The sequence below is a fragment of the Adiantum capillus-veneris genome, chromosome 1, assembly GCF_014529385.1.
Source record: "Adiantum capillus-veneris isolate H3 chromosome 1, ASM1452938v2, whole genome shotgun sequence".
In the NCBI taxonomy this organism is placed as follows: domain Eukaryota; kingdom Viridiplantae; phylum Streptophyta; class Polypodiopsida; order Polypodiales; family Pteridaceae; genus Adiantum; species Adiantum capillus-veneris.
This window is the reverse complement of record NC_140931.1, coordinates 55108621-55125829: the sequence shown is the minus strand read 5'-3', so window position 1 is coordinate 55125829 and position 17209 is coordinate 55108621.

Here is a 17209-nt window from a genome sequence, read left to right as displayed (position 1 = left end):
GTGTCATTCTACACATAGTAGGTACACTTTGGAGTGACTATGGACCTAGAAAAATCCCTTATAAAAGTGGTTACGAGTTTGTTTGATGTCATCCATGATGTATGCAAAGCTCTCTCTCAATTATTTAAGAAGATATTGTATGCACATGTTCCCACCATAGCTCAACAACTCTTGGAAGCTTAACCCTTGACATGTGGCGGCAAGGAGAAGATATTTGGAGAAAGATCTAGAAGAACCTCTAGATATTTCTTGAAGAGAAAGATCTAGAAACTTTGAAGATAATTTCAAGATATTTTGAAAAGATAGATACTCGTCACACAAATCCCTTGGATATTTCTAAGCAAATATGTTCTTCAAAGGGCAAATTCACCTATAAATAGAGCCTCTTGTCCCTCACTTGAGCATCAAGAAAACCATCAGGCAATCAAGTGCTCAAGCAATCCTCACAATCAAGCCACTGTATCAAGCCATTACCCAACATCCTAGCCATCTCCTTGAGTGAAACTTTCTCTCAATTTCAGCCCAACACATCTTTCGCTTACTACTTCATGCCTCAAGTCTTCTATCTCCTCACTTGTAGTACTCATACACTCTATGAAACCTTCTTTCATCGATAAGGAGGCATTGTTGGTGGATCTCAAACGGTGTTGGGTACTACTACTCATCTTCTACTTCATCAAGTTGGCTACAAGACCACAAAGTCTTGAGGTGTGCTTCACTTCTTTGGCTTAAGCTTGTGTGGGTCTTTGTGTTGTTTGACTGCTTTCTAATCTTTCTTAGATGAATAATCCCAATGGTGTAACCTTTCAACCCTTTCACTTTGTGCAAAATATTAGGATTAATGTTTGTATTAGCCATAAAATCCACTTCCAACAGAGAATTGTGTTACTCTTTGGGCTGGAAAGACTGCGAGAAATTCTTCTTTCTCCACGTCCTCTTATCTGCCACTACTAGACTACTCTAATTATTTCGATGTGCACATATTTATTCTCCTCTAGGGGTTGAGCCTTGCTTTCTTAATATTACTATGAACCAAGAAGACTTGTACACACGGCTCACTCCTATCACTAGGCAAAACATCTACATCTTTGTAAGCACTAAGTTATAGTTTCAAAGAACCATTCGTAGTCTATTTGGAGCACAACGACTTGCTGCTATAAATGCATCAGTGAACCCTTTCATCTTACCTTTGATTAGATATGATCAAAGCCTTGAGGTTTTCATCTTTGTTTTGTTTTGAGGGTTTCACCTGTGCATATGTGTGTGTCTGCATGTAAGATTCCAATGGCTACACACAATGTATTTGCTACAAACACTAAGCTTGCTTAAGTGAAAGCCTTCACAGTCTCCCCACAAACCCTCACAGCTAGAGGCCCGGTACCTTCCTGGCAAGATCGCCAACTCTTTGATAGCGGGACATAGAGGGATTCAATCTACCCTAAAAGGAATTGAAACATATTTCTATTGGCCTACCATGAAAGAAAACATACAAGAGTATGCTTCTAAATGTTTGGTATGCTAAAAGACAAAATTTGATAGAGGGAAGCAACCTCAATTGCTTCAACCCTTGCCATTCCCTCATTCACCATGGGAGAGAGTATACATGGATTTTATCTTTGGATTGCCTAAGTCTATCCATGGAAATACGGGAATATGGACGATAGTAGACAGGTTTAGTAAACAAGCTCATTTTATACATGTCAAAAAGACTATCAAAGCCCATCAAATGGCAACTCTCATTATTTCACAAATTTTCAAGTACCATGGCTTGCCAATGTCCATAGTGTTAGATAGAGATCCTAGAATGACCAGTAATTTTTGGAAGGGTCTCTTTGAGAATTTAGGGACAAGGCTAAACTTCTCTTCGGCCTATCATCCACAAACGGATGGCCAAAGTGAAATAGCTAACCTAACAATTCTTGATCTACTAAAAGCCTATGTAACGGAAGTAGATCAAAGATACCAATGGGAGAAGTACTTACCCTTAGTGGAGTATGCTTACAATAACACTGTACATACTTCCATTGGAAAAGCACCTTTTGAGGTAATTGAGGGAAGATCAAAAAGTCCCTTGATACTTAAGGTTCATGGAAAGATCTTCGCTGCAGATGAGTATAGCCGAGACCTACAAGAATCTTTTCAAAAGATTAAGGATGCTATCTCTATCTCACAGCAAAGGCAAAAGGCTACTGCTGCTGACAAGCACAGAAGAGCCCAAGACTTTAATGAAAATGATTGGGTCTTATTAAAATTTCCCAAGGCTCGACTAAGGCACACGGCGGGCAAGAATCCTATGGGACACCAAAAGTACTATGCTAAACTAGCAAAAAGATTCTTAGGCCAATCAATGAGATGGCCTATCAACTCAAGTTTCCCAATCACTGTCTCATACACAATTATTTCCATGTGAGCCTATTAAAGCCTTACAAAGGAGAGCCACCTCAAGAACCAACTACTGAAGACCCACCGGAGATCGAGGACCAAGAAGAGGTGCTGCAGCCCGAGTCCATTCTCCGACATGAAGACAAGGTATTAAGAAGCGGCAAGACTATCCGACGATATCTTATTAATTTTAAGAATTATCCTTTTGAAGATGCTAGATGGATGCAAGGCATACAATTAAAGGATAACCTAAACCTTGTCAATGCTTACAATGCTTCCCAAGATTAAGCAAATGTACAAATGTTAAAAATGAACAAAGTTTTTGTCTTATAAGACTCTCTTTTTCTTTATTGTGCACAAAAATGAAGTAGTATGCATGCTTAGATCAAGTTTGTGGAGACGACGTCTCCCGAACACCAAGTAGAGCTTGTCACTCTACTATGGAAGACTGATAGGACTAATGTGCAGACATGCTTGCGGAAGCTTAGGCTCTCAAGTGCCAAATGGACTAGTCATCCATTCTGGAAGGATGTGGTAGGGTAACATAGGGATCCTCTACCCGCTAAGAAAAATGACTCATGAATATGCTTTATCTTCTCTACACCATAGTCGAGGATGACTATGATTTCAAGAGAGAGGTAATGTCATACTAATCAAGTTCTAATTCTCCTAAATGATTTTCTCATGTTAAACTGATCATTTAATATGGGAAAGTGCCAAGGGAGAAAAAGCTAGAATATTGGTTAAGTTAGCAGACCGGCCACAGTAGGGATCCAAACGAGGGAAAATAGGGATCCAAAAGGGGGGCCATCTGCAAAAGAGCTATGTGCAACAATGCGCTTAAAAGACCCTAAGGTTCAGACCATTAAGACTTCCAAAATGCTAAGGTTCCAAAATCCAAAGGTTGTGTCCAAATGTCAAACATTAGGGAAATTGGATGCTTTGTGTGTGCCCCAAAAGTCTTCATCCATCCCTACATAGGAGGGGGCGAGCCTTGCAAGTAGGGGATGAGAGAGAAGATCACACACACACACACACACACACACACACACACACACACACACACACACACACGCTCCCTTTACACAAAGGGAATGAGGGACACATGTCAGTTCCCTAGCCCAGATGCCCACAAGGTGTACTCAAATCCTATTGGATGGCCTTGGAGGTGGACCAATGAGAATTAGGCTAGAGTAAATCTAGTTTAATCAATTTAAAAACACTTAATAAAATAACCAATGGGAATTAAGCTCTCTAGAAGACTATTGGACAGTCTCCCAAGGGGTCCAATGAGCATTCAACAGCCCAATGGCTTGCCTGATTCCTATTGGCCAGGAGGCAAAGGGGTCCAATGAGAGTTTAGATGGATTAAATAATTACCTAAAGCTCTCACAAAAGGGGGAAACATGTCAGAAGGCTATCACTTATGCTGCTTAATTGTCATTGGCTAAGCCTGGGGAGGTCCAATAGGATGCTAGCATGAGTAATTAGCAAGGGGGGTCGACCAAGAGAGATAGGGGGCTGATTTTTGCAAGGCATTATCACACACACACTCACAAAATCTCATGTGTGAAGCAAAGAAGACTCTCTCTCTCTCTCTCTCTCAAGCTTTAATGGAAAGCTTATCACCTACTCCAAGCTTGTGAGAAGGGAGGCCAACATCAACAACTCTTGGCTTTGTGATGCAAATCCAAACAAGAGCCAAGCTTCAATGCATGCTCATCTCGTCTACCATGCTAATTACTAAGCTAAGCTATGCTAATATGAGTGATTATGTGAGGAGATGTACATCTTTCTCGTAAGAATACTCCTTGCTCTCAATCTACTCTCATACCCCGCTAGCTCTCACCGTCTTCGAAGGTGTGTGAGGTCTTGGGTCTGAGACCGTGAGGGAATTGATGTTGTGTTTGATAAGTGTTTTGCTTGGTGCATGAAGTTTCCATCTTCATTGCACTAGATAGTATTGAAGGAACACAAAGAATTGTATTGTAAAATGTCTCTCTTGATGGGAGAAACCATAATACAAAGCCTTTTGGAGGGGGGACCGGCTCCATGTAAATCCGGTCCTCAATTGTTGTCAATAGCTTAATTTCTCTCTCTTTTGAAGTATTGTTCATGCTATCTAACAAGGTGTTATGCTTTTTGTTGCTCTCTCCACCCTAGCCCTCTTGTTATTCTCATTAGTAATCTATTCTAATGAAATGCTCACTATGTTCATGCTATTTTCTGCTACACACAATTAAATGCTACACCAAAAGTTTTCCTGCGGGTGTGAGTAAGTGTGTGGAGGAGGCACCTGAAACTCTGTGAGGAATAATCACCGCTCTGAATTTCATGTCAGCTTCTTTGAAGTCTTTATTGTTGCTATGACAAAGTGGGGCTCCATTTCGAACCTTTTTCTTGAGTAGCAAGGTATATCTTCAATCAAAGTGCATATATGAGATCTGCAAAAAAATGTTGGTGCATTGTTTCCACATATTTATCAAAGATTGGACAACGTTTCAACTGTTTGAAATGCTTATATTGCTTGGTTACAATTGTAGGTAGTTGTGATCATGGCAATCAACTAAGATTCGGGTAGAGAGAAGACCCATTCATGCCAGATTGTCAGATAGCAAACAGGTGGTTCTTTTATTGAAATGTTTATGGAGTCATTGTCATACCATTATTTTTGGTTTTGCCCCCCCCCCCCCCCCCCCCCCCTCTCTCTCTCTCTCTCTCTCTCTCTCTCTCTCTCATGTCACTACCGGTTGAACAAATGCTAAGCCTTGTATTGGCTTAAAAGTAGCAGAGTCACACGCCGTCTTTAACTTATAGGTCTTTGTTCTTTTTTATCTTGCTCGCCCAATGCCTTCTTTGATTCACAGCCCATGAGGCAAGCGCGTGCACGCACACCCGTGTTTAACAAAACTTGGAAAACCTACAAATAAGAGTCATATTGAGTATATTTGAACGTTTTTAGATTTATTTTTCACAATTTCAGAGGTCGTCTCTTATAGGTCTTTGCTCGTTTTGATGCGTGCATGTGAGCAAATGCACACCGTTGTTTTTCAAAACTTGGAAAACCTACAAATAAGAGTCATACGGAGTATATTTGAAGGTTTTTAGATTTAATTTTCCACCATTTAAGAGGTCGTCTAACCTTCAAATGTTTAATTTGACAGTAAATTTCAGGTTTATTTCGAGCATGTGCAATATGCAAACACATTCTCTCATAATGATTTTCACACCTCGCAAGGAGTACCAAAATGTCATCCAAAGAGTTTCATAAAAAAGTCACGAGGTAATTTATTAAAAAACAATTTTAAACACTAGATTTTTTGTCCATCTCCCCCACTTCAAGTTGGGTGCCGTGTGCACACACAAACTTACACACCTTTCTTTGTTTACCGATTTAGATCTTCACTTATGGGTAAGGTCAGCCCATGATTCTTCCATGCCCATGTGAACGGTGTCTATGATGAGATTGCCTCGCTCCATATTCTCTAAGTTTAATTTTGCCAAGAATCCCCATCAATTTAAACTTTTCTATGGAACTTCTCTCCTAGTATGTGCCCCGATTTTGTAAACGGGTCTTATTAATAGGTATCTTAACAAGATACCCTTTCGAAGCAAAATAAAATGGTGAAAGCGAGTGTGAGCTTTGAGTCAATGAAAGGGAGCCACGTGACAGGGCGATGCACGATGCAGAGACCAGGTGGCAGGCCATAACTGTCATGAAGGGAACGCCTTCAGGGCCCAGATGGTGGACTGCGGTGCATCGGGGTGGCGATGAGCAGTGCGAGGCAACCTTAGGTTCTCTTTTACTGCATAGCATAGCAACCACGGCACGAAAATTTTTCCTTACTCCAGATGACTCGCTGGAGGGATGAGGAGCAGTGGAATCGTGCAAGCGATCCTGCCTTCATGTCTCTCTCATGCTCGTGTGCAGGACCCAAAAGCCACAGATGCGAGTGTGGAGTTTCTGTCTCCCTCTCTGCCCTTCATGGTCTCTAGCTCGCCTGTCTGGCATGTTAATTCCATCGCGATGAGTTCAACGTCGATTTCAAGTCAGACTGATCAGATTGAGAGGGTAGCTGGCACGCATAGCTAGCCATGTGTCTCTCTTTTCTCTCTGATATGGGTGGACACATGGAGGACTCTCTCTCTCTCTCTCTCTCTCTCTCTCTCTCTCTCTCTCTCTCTCTCTCTCTCTCTCTCTGTGTGTGTGTGTGTGTGTGTGTGTGTGTGTGTGTGTGTGTGTGTAGCACAGACCATGGCTTCCACTGCCACGATGGGACACCCACGATGGAACACAAGTCAAGGGGAGTGTGGAGCAAGAGGATGGGCAGGAGGACGAGGACGACGAGGGGGCGAGAGCTTACACTTGACAGAGGGCAGGCTGGACACGAAGGAGTATCAGCACGAGGACGAGGTTGCAGGGAGGAGTACGATGGTACTATGTGTCTGTTTCTTTGTTGCAGGTTTTCATGCACCCAACAAGGCCAGTGAGATGCTGGGGTTGATTGTCTCTGATGCAGTAGGAGTGGTTTGACTATCACAAGACCACAGGGCACGGCGAGGCGGGCAAGGGGAAAACAGGCATACAGAAGGGAGTGCGTGCATCACCTCCAATTGAACGCCTAGTTTTAAAAGTTAAGGTGTTCAAGGAATCTTCGAAGGAAATCAGTATGTCCTTACAATTTAGTTTTTGCGGTTGATTAGGGGGTATCTCAAGGAGGGACGAGGATGCAAGGCGAAGTGCCCTCGTTGTTGCAGGAATGGATTGGCTAGTTGCAAGACCACGGGAACCGACTATATTTGAGCGGTCTGTTTTAAAAGTTAAGGAGTGGAAAGGAATCTTCATAGGAAATTAATTAATGGATGCAATTTGGACCCAGTACTCAATATGTAATATGAGGCACACTTGCTAGTGGCCTTCTTTGACACCGCTCATACCATTAGGGTTGCACTAGTCCTCTCAATTGTGCCATAGATTTCAGTCCAAACTATGCAATCTGTAGATCATGCCGAATAGTGAGCAGTAGCATACTTTTGGCCGAGCAGGGGCGTGCCCAAAATGGGGGTGGGTGCGTAAGGGACGGATAATAAATCATACAAAACACGCACACACTGGCGCGCACACACACACACTATGTTTTATGTAGTCATGATTTCAACCTTGTAGAACGAGTCCAATACTTAAACACCAAGCTACACATTCATTATTCCCCTTTAAATAACACTAGTATGTGACCCGCACGTTGCTGCGGCTAAGAAGAAGCAATCATGGCACTCTCCTCCCCCACCTTCCCCTAACGGTGGCAGCATGTACATATATACATTAGTATGTGACCCGTGCATTGATGTGGTTGAGAAGAAGCAATTGTGGCACTCTGCTCCCTCACCTTCTTCGAAGGTGGCATCATATATATATATATATATATATATATATATATATATATATATATATATATATATACACAAACATGTCACATACATACACACACACACACACATGTCCATGCTTTGACATCGGCCTAGCCATGATCTTAGAAGAGGATTCACACAATCAAATGCACTCTTGTTGAATTTAATAATGGGCTTTTCACAAACCTCCTTCCTCTCTCTCTCTCTCTCTCTCTCTCTCTCTCTCTCTCTCTACACCCCGCGAAAAACTTGAATCACATTTAGAGTTGGCATGTGGATGGATTAACTTTGCCATAAGCAAACCAATCCCCCTCTATTTGTAGAAACATACTCAACCCTCGAGGTTTCCTTAGTCTCTCTTTTGTGTACGCGTGCGTATACACACTCATCGCAACAATCAACAACTCTGTGGGGGAGGGGACGAGGGTGCTCGTGACACATGGAGGTGTCAATTTTTCAAGAACTTCAAGAAAGAGTAGAGGAGTACCTCTTTAGAGTAATTTTTAAAAATTTAAAAATATTAAATTACACAATTTGTAAAAATAATATCAATATTGGTATTTAAAACATTCCCTTGAAAAAAAAATTCAAATATATCTTTAAAAGCCATGTTTGCATTGAGTAGAAAAAACCTCCTCAAACTTATCTTTTTTTATGATTTATCCTAGTAGAGTAGAAAGTCTTTTTGTCAAAAAAAAAAACGAAGTACGTCTTTTTACTTTTCATTGTCAAAAGGCTTTTCATTCATACAGTCTTACTCTTCACGTGTATATATGTATATGTGTGTGTGTGTGTGTGTGTGTGCATATATATGGATTGCAAAGTGTGGTTTTGGTGGAAAGGCCTACCTTTCAAAGCTGTTGTCATTCTCTCTCCATTTAGCTTACCATGGAAAATTTTACTATCTTTAGGAGAGGCATGTAGCTAGTTGTACTTGTTTCTCACATTTCCAATTTGTTGATCTAGTTCTCTCAAATTCATCATCATCTAGGTATTCTCAGAGATTTTTCAAATAATACGAATAAGCCATTTTTGAGAGAGAGAGAGAGAGAGAGAGAGAGAGAGAGCAGTTAAAATTCCCTTTTTATTACCTACATGTAGTAGATTGGTCATCCAAATTCCCTTCTAAGAAACAGATTCAGAGTTCAAAATTTATTGGAGGTAGAACTAATCTTCTTTTTCTTCTTCATCCTAATTCCCTTCTAAGAAACAGATTCAGAGTTCAAGATTTATTGGAGGTAGAACTAATCTTCTTTTTCTTCTTCATCCTCTCTCTCTCTCTCCCTCTCTCTCTCTCTCTCTCTCTCTCTCTCTATCTATCTTTTACTGAAAACTGAAGATACTTTGTTGTGAGTAGTTGTTGAAAATCAAAATCTCTATGATCTCTCTCTCTCTCTCTCTCTCTCTCTCTCTCTCTCTCTCTCCTACCTATTTCTTTTCATTGATCAGTGGCTCTATCTATATATATATATATATATATATATATATATATAATATATCACACATGTCTCTTTGCTCTCTTCTTTTCGTTGATTGGCTCTCTCTTTTAACACATACAACCTCTATCTACTCTCTTCTTCTCATTGATTAATACCCTCTGATCTCTCTCTCTCTCTCTCTCTCTCCCCCGTGGGTGAATTCTCAGAGATTTTTCAAATAATACGAATAAGCCTTTTTTGAGAGAGAGAGAGAGAGAGAGAGAGAGAGAGAGAGCAATTAAAATTTCCTTTTTGTTGCCTACATGTAGTAGATTGGTTATCCAAATTCCCTTCTAAGAAACAGATCTAGAGTTCAAAATTTATTGGAGGTAGAGCTAATCTTCTTTTTCTTCTTCATCCTCTCTCTCTCTCTCTCTCTCTCTCTCTCTCTCTCTCTATCTATCTATCTTTTACTAAAAACTGAGGATATTTTAATGTGAGTAGTTGTTGAAAATCAACGCCTCTATGATCTCTCTCTCTCTCTCTCTCTCTCTCTCTCTCTCTCTCACTCTCTCCTATTTCTTTTCATTGATCAGTGGCTCTCTCTCCCCCCCTCCCTTCTCTCTCTCTCTCTCTCTCTCTCTCTCTCTCTCTATATATATATATATATATATATATATATATATATATATATATATATATCACACACACAACGTCTCTTTGCTCTTTTCTTCTCGTTGATTGGCTCTCTCTTTTAACACACACAACCTCTATCTACTCTCTTCTTCTCATTGATTGATGCCCTCTGATCTCTCTCTCTCTCTCTCTCTCTCTCTCTCTCTCTCTCTCTCTCTGGTGAACTACATTTGGAGTTGGCATGTGGTTGGCTTAACTTTACGATAAGCAAGCAAACCCCCCCTCTATTCATAGAAAGATACTCAAATTTCGAGTTTTCCTTAATCTCTCTCTCTCTCTCTCTCTCTCTCTCTCTCTCTCTCTCTCTCTCTGTCGTCTCTCTCTCTCTCTCTCTCTCTCTCTCTCTCTCTCTCTCTCTCTCTCTCATGTGCGTACACAATCATCGCAAAAAATCAACAACTTGGTGGGAGAGGGGACGGGATAGCACGTTTCCTCGTGACTTGTGGAGATGTCAATTTTTCTAGAACTTTAAGAAAGAGTATATGAGTGTCTCTTTAGAGTAATTTTCAAAATTTTAAAATACAAAATTATAGAATTTATTAAAATAATATCAATATTGATCTTGAAAAAATCCCCTTGAAAATAATAATCCTAATATATCTTCAAATTCAAAAGTCAAATCTGCATTGAGTAAAATTCCCCTCCAATTTAACTTTTTTGTATGAGACATATTTTATGTAGAGTGAAAAGTATTTTGGCAAAAGAAAGAAAGTAAATCTTTTTTTTCATTGTCAAAAGGAGGTCATTCCACAAGTCCCTTTTTTTTTTTTTTTTAATAGCAAAACTCACAATTGTGAGTGAATTCTATTTATCAACCCAAATAATTACAAGGTCTTGTCATGCTCGTGTTAAGCCATGACATCATCCAGGGATCATAATTACAACGGCTATCAGGGCAGCCATCCCACCCAACTCGCCCCCTTATCCTTGATACAAAGGGTCCCTTATCATGTTCTTTTGAGATCTTTTAATTACCGATAGCCAAGATTTTCCCCCGTCCTAGGCGTGCCCTCTACTGTCAACAAAGCCCAAGTAGTCCTAGACCAATCCTCCGAGTGTTGCTTGCATCCGAGCGTCCATATTAGCACTTTGCTTTCTTGTATAATTTTTGCGAAGCTTGCCACTTCAAGACCTCCTTCAAACACACGGCGGTTCCTTGTCTGCCATACATTATGTAAGAAGACGTATCTGACGATTTGAGTGCTGATGAGGATGTTAGGATCACTCGAATTCTTCCCTCCAAGGAAGAGATCAGTCTTGTAAAAACTAATTTTCCATGTTCTTTGGAACCACTTACATATTTTCCCGACGAGGCCTTTGATAGTTGGGCAATCCATGAGAGGTGAGCCAGATATTCATTAGCCAACCTGCATCCCAAGCATCGATCTGACCCAATCCCTCTTTCCTGAATCTTCACCCCCGTCGGTAGAGCACCCTAGATTACCTTCCACAAAAATACCTTCATGTGCTGCGGAACCTTTGGCTTCCAGATGTTCTCCATTACTTGCTCCCACCTTTCATCCGGCCATTGTTTTTTCCATATCTTGTTAAGGGGGCTAGACCAATTCTTCTTATGTATCATTGTTTGATAGATGTCTTTAGCATGGGGTTTCCAGAAGAGACTTCTTCTGGGCCATTTCCAGGCATTCCCGTTTAACTCCGAATCACAGATAGGTGTCACTATATTGTCAAGCTCTTTCCTCACTTTGTGGACCAGCAAGACCTCCAAGCTATTTAGTTGGTAGTGGGTAACTAGACGGTCAATGGTTTTCCAACTCTTGTTGTCACCGTCCCATAAGTGCCCCAGTATACAAGTCTTACTCCTTCACTTTTGCACTTTAGATTAAATGTTTTGTATTTAAACAAGTGATAAAATCACGAGGCCTGCCCTTGATGGATGAACAAAAAACTCTCGTACTAAATCGGCACTCTCTGTCTCAAATGTAAGTAGAGTTGCTCTTCTTTCTCACTGAGTTTCAAAAAAGCATATTTCATACTCAATTGTGTTTAGCCCAAGCTCTGCAGTTATTGAAAAGAGTGAAAATTTCACGAGGCGTGCATATATGAAATCAAGACAACAGGAAAAGATTCGCAAGTGATAAAGAGGAATATCAAATGTTAAAATATCTTGCGCTTGTGTATACATCTGGAAAAAGCTTGGCAAAGGAAGTGAATGTTGTAGTTTCATGTGTTTTTGCTTTTGTTTAATGGGAGGGAGGGGAGAGGAAGAGAGAGAGAGGGGGGGAGGGGGGAGGGAGAGGGGTTTTACTTTGGGAGCAAAAGATGTATAGAAGAGTGATCTGACCAAAAGAAAAATCTCGTCCCTGATACTGTGGATGGCATAAGAGTTTTTGGCCAAATGAGATCGAGCTTCGAGTTGTACACTGTGGTCACATCATGGATTTGTTGTTTGTATCCATGAGAGTGTAGTTCCCTTTCCAAGTGTTGATAGTGAGTATTTTTGAGGTTGTTGTCAATGTTGAAGTTGCCAATGATGATGCTTGCTTCAATGTCGGCAGCTGCATGGATCACACTCTTTAGTATTAGTAGCAAGGAATCCAATGGAATTTTTGGTGATTTGTAAACTGAGACTACATGGAGCAAAAGTTCTCCGTGTATAGAAATGAAAGCTTCAATGACTTCAATTCCAAGGGCTGATAGTTTCTTTGTGGAGTGAACAATGACATGGTCCTTGTGAAAGATTGACATACCAAATTTGTTGTAATAATGAATGTGGTTGAAATCTGGTGCAAGTGGGTTAAAGAAAGTGTTTTGTCTTGTTTCTTGGAGGCATAGAATGTCTGACATCATTAAATTTGGATCACTTTTAATTTGGTGAAGATGCTTCTGGATGGAGACAACATTTAGGGATTGAATGATGTAGTGTGTCTCTTGGAAGTGGGAAAGCAAGGAGATCAAGTGTTCCCATCTGGCGTTGTTTTTTAGTCTCTCCAACTCAGTGAGCACGATTGCATCAACTTTGATTTGGTTTGCAAGTATTGGTTTGAGGATGTGAAGATTAACGGGATCCTTGAATCGAGAAAGAGATGTGTAAACCAAGACATGCGCATTGATTGCTGTTGGGTCAAATGCAACCGCTTGCATTGTCAAGCCTTGTGACCTATGAATAATTCGTGCATTTGCTGCTTGAATGGGGAGCTGTGTCCTGGATACGCTATTCAGCAAGTTCTTCCCAACCTGGAATTCTTTTGTTGTTTCAAAGATGGGTGTCCAGTGGTGTTCTATAGATTGAGTGTAGAGACGTGGATTTTCAGCTCGTTGTTTTGCCCCTGTTGAAATGTCGAAGAAATGTATCCATGCGATATGCGAATTGTTCCTTTTTTCTACGTGTTTGAGAATACCATCTGCACCATTCACTAGACCGTCATCTATGTTGATGTTGCCACTAGAAACCTCAACTATCATTTCGCGTTTTAGCTCCAAGGTGGTTGTCAAACCTGCAGTCATCTGATGATCATTTGGAACGACAAGATTTTTAGAGCATGTTTTGTGGAAAGTGTCTTTCGCGTGTACTATGTATGTCTGGGTAGCCAAGCCATTGAAAACAAGTTGATTATGTTCGTTCTTCAATTTTTTTGTGTAGAATAGATGAGGTATCATGAATTTGTCAAACAATTTGTTTCTAAGAGTAGAGTTCACATAGAGCAAATCTTCGTCTGTTTGTTGAGCCTTCCGTATTCTGTTGAGAACATAAATAAATTTTGTGTCTGATTGGTGCATTATTTGTGTTAACTCATGGCATTTGATATGTGTGTGCCAAAAAGAGGGTGTGAGCAATTCAATTGGTTCTTGTGGCTCGCAAAAGATCCAACGGTCCCGAACTGGGCTAGCTTGACAAAGATCTCCACAAAAAATTACGTCCAAACCACCAAATGGTTCAATGTGTTTATGCTTGATGTTGTGAAGTCTTATATCTATGATTCTTAGAAGTCTGTTGCCTATCAAGGAGGCCTCATCAAACATAACTAGTTTGAGGTTTTTGTATAATTGTGAAAGTTCAGCAAGGCTGCTAGAAAAGAGGTTGACATAAGCTTGATGCACGAGTGGTGGACGCAATGCAGAGTGAATTTTGTCCCCCCAATATTGAATGCTGCTTTGCCAGTATATGCCATTAGTAAAGCTGTGGGGAGTTCAATGTCAAGTTGAATCGCCAAGTTGTAGTGTCGAATCAACCCTTGGACTATAGTTTGCAGCACGAAAGTCTTCCCTGTCGCTGCACCTCCCGTCAAGAAAAGATGAATAGGCTTCATTGGCTTCAATCAATTCCTGGTTAAAATGTCATCATAAAGGGATCGTTGATCAGTGTTTAATTTTTCAACTAATGAATGGTATTGCTCGTTCGGTAGTGCGAGCTTCTTAGAAAGAGGGAGCGACCTCGCTGCAAGTGGAGGTCCTTGAAGATCAAGATCTAGATTGTATTTGTGAATTTCCATTGTTTCTGCACTTGATGAAGTGTTCATTGAGGACTCCACAATGGTTGAAGTTGTGGTCTCCAAGCTTGAGAATTTTTGACGGTTCTCATTTATTGTTTGAGAGTGTGTGATATATTTCTCTCTCCAAGAGCTAGGTGTCGGTTCAAAGGTTGACTCTTCACCAATGAATGGTAAAAACAATAAACAAAGCTCATGATAATGTCTCTCAGAGTTCTTCTCCAATTTGAAATTGATAAACCTAATAATGCGAGTTTTTTTGTTCTTTTGAGGACAGCCATGAACGAGCTTGTAGTTGCTAGCATATTCAGCCAAGCATAAGCACTGTAGATCAGGTGGACGGCGTGCGTACTTTGTGACTAGGTCATCGAAGAATATATTTGTGTCCTCAGGCCGCAAAGAATCCAGCATGGCTCTTCTTTTCAACAACAATGTCCTCTCGGCGCTCCAATCAGCATTTATAAACACAAATTCTCTGCTAGCACTATGCAAAGGTAGCGACAATGCAATGTATGCTGCTTGTTGTGATGTCATTTCTTGTGCGTTGATCAATGCCCCACCAATATTTTTCAAGCGTTCCAACGTTGGTAAGTTGTTCTTCTTGCAAGCTTCAACCACGTGTTTGATTGCTTTGCTTACGGAGCTGTCATTTTTTGTCATGTATGATGTGCAATATGCAGCTTCACCGTGTTCATTGAAAATAAATTGAATATCAATATTTGCATCCCATAATGCACAAAGTTTCTTGTTGAAGTTATTTGTGAAAATGTCCTCAGGTTCTCTTTTCAAAAGAAGTGTTGGCTCTGTTATGTTTATGCAAAGTGCTTGGAGGTAGTCCTCTTCATCCATATTCAGTGTTTCTAACCAAGCATCAAACAACAGTGTCGGTTCACGTTCTAAAGCAAGGAGCTGTTGATCGATATGTCTCTTCCTGTCGACAATTTGTTGTCTTGTTGTGTTGTTCACATTGTTTGGGCATAAGATAATTGTCCTTCTTGAGGGTGGTCGTGGGAAGCCAAATCGACACAAAGTTTTTTGCTTTTTGCATGTCTTGCGATGTGAGTGAATCTGGACAGCTCTGAAGGATTCATCAAGCTCATCCTTGTTTGTCGTTATATATGAATCAATAAAATCCACCACCTCGTCATTCGAAGCAATGCCAAATACAGGTGCATTTTCTATCCAAAGCAACCCATGGTCATGTTGGCTTCCTCTTTGTTGGAACTCAGTGACAAAGAAATAATCCATCAGCTCACCGAGAATGGTTTTGTCATGTTTTAGTTCTTTCTTAGTTTCTCTAAATCTGTGGGCATAATATCGAGCTGTTGTAGTAGGATCTGATCGGACTAGTGTTCTCATGTCAGCACACCTATTGGATTGATTGTCTTCAACAATGTGTGGATTGAGTTTAATCAAGCAATCCATCAACGGCTTCCACCTTTGCTCTGCGCATGAGAATGTAATAAAGAACGTGGGTTGTCCTAATTGTCGAATCATGGTGAAAACATTGAGCTTCAGTTTTGCTTTGTAGTCAGTGGAAGTCCGCAAATTCTCAAAGTCACTATATCCGACTTGGGATGAAAGTAGTTGTTCGACATTGGTTGTTGATTGAACATCTTTAGCTTGCAGCTGCTTGTCTCGCCGCTTACCTTTACGTAAACGCACCCATATAGAGCCGAGGACCTTGCTGATGATAATCTTCATTGTCTTGAAAAAAATATTATTGATATCTCCTGCAAATCTTCTGTCCACATTGTTAAGCTCCCATTGCGCGACTTTCTGATACCTTTTTTTTGCCAAGAGATGATATTGCCTTCTTTCGCCAAAGAACAATGCTGGGAAAGATAACTCTTCACAAGCTTCATCGTCAAAAAGGCTCAATGGTGAAAACCCCTCACAAGGTGCAACACTCTTGGCTTGTGCATTGTGATCTACAACTTGCTGAGAAGTGTAAAGGCCATGGAAAAGAGTGTCAGATGGTTCTTGGTCATCTAAAGAGTTATCAAAGTTAGGAGAGATAGGAATGTCGGAGATTAAAGAGAAGGCAGATGACCAAGAAGAATTGATAGTGGCACCATTTTCAAGATACAATGGCTTAAGCACAAGTTGATGCAATGCTCGTAGCACAAATGAGGGCCGGACAACTCCACTTAGGTATGCATGATCATATTCTAATTTTCGCTTGATCTGCACAAGGACAATAGCTTGATCGTCTGCGAAGCGAGGCAATACAATTTGCACCCTAGACAAATCTGCCATAACGTTGACAATGCTTCCTCGCAACCCATATTGCCCCTCATAAGTAAGTTCTCTTATTTGGGCAAATGGAATTCTAAGAGACACAAGACGGCGCTCTATAGCATTCAATTGTGAAACATTCTCCATAGTTCAATTGAAAACTAGCAACCCTTGCATGCAAAAAGGTGGAATTTGTTGACATTTCAATGCCCGCTTGCAAGCAACACATGCATGAGAGTCCATGTACGAAGTAGTGACAAGGACTCTCAACTCCTTCAAGAGAAGCAAGTCACCGTCTGATAATAGCCTCAAATTCTTATGAAAAAACAAACCATTGCAAGAGGCACATGGATAGCATGGAACATCTAGAATTTTTCTTGCGTAAAGAGTTGCTCGTGATTTTGACACCCTCACGTCACTGCTTGTTTGTAAACTCGGGTCTTTCCACATTTTATAAACCTTAGTTAAAATTTGCTTTCTTGAGAATGAATAAGGATAGGACGCTTGAAAGAGCTGAACAATATCTTTAGCACTTGCAAATGGATTCTCGTTAATCAACGTGGTCAAGCAAGCAATGTCATCTTTGCTCCAAACACAACGTGGCTGTTTAAAATG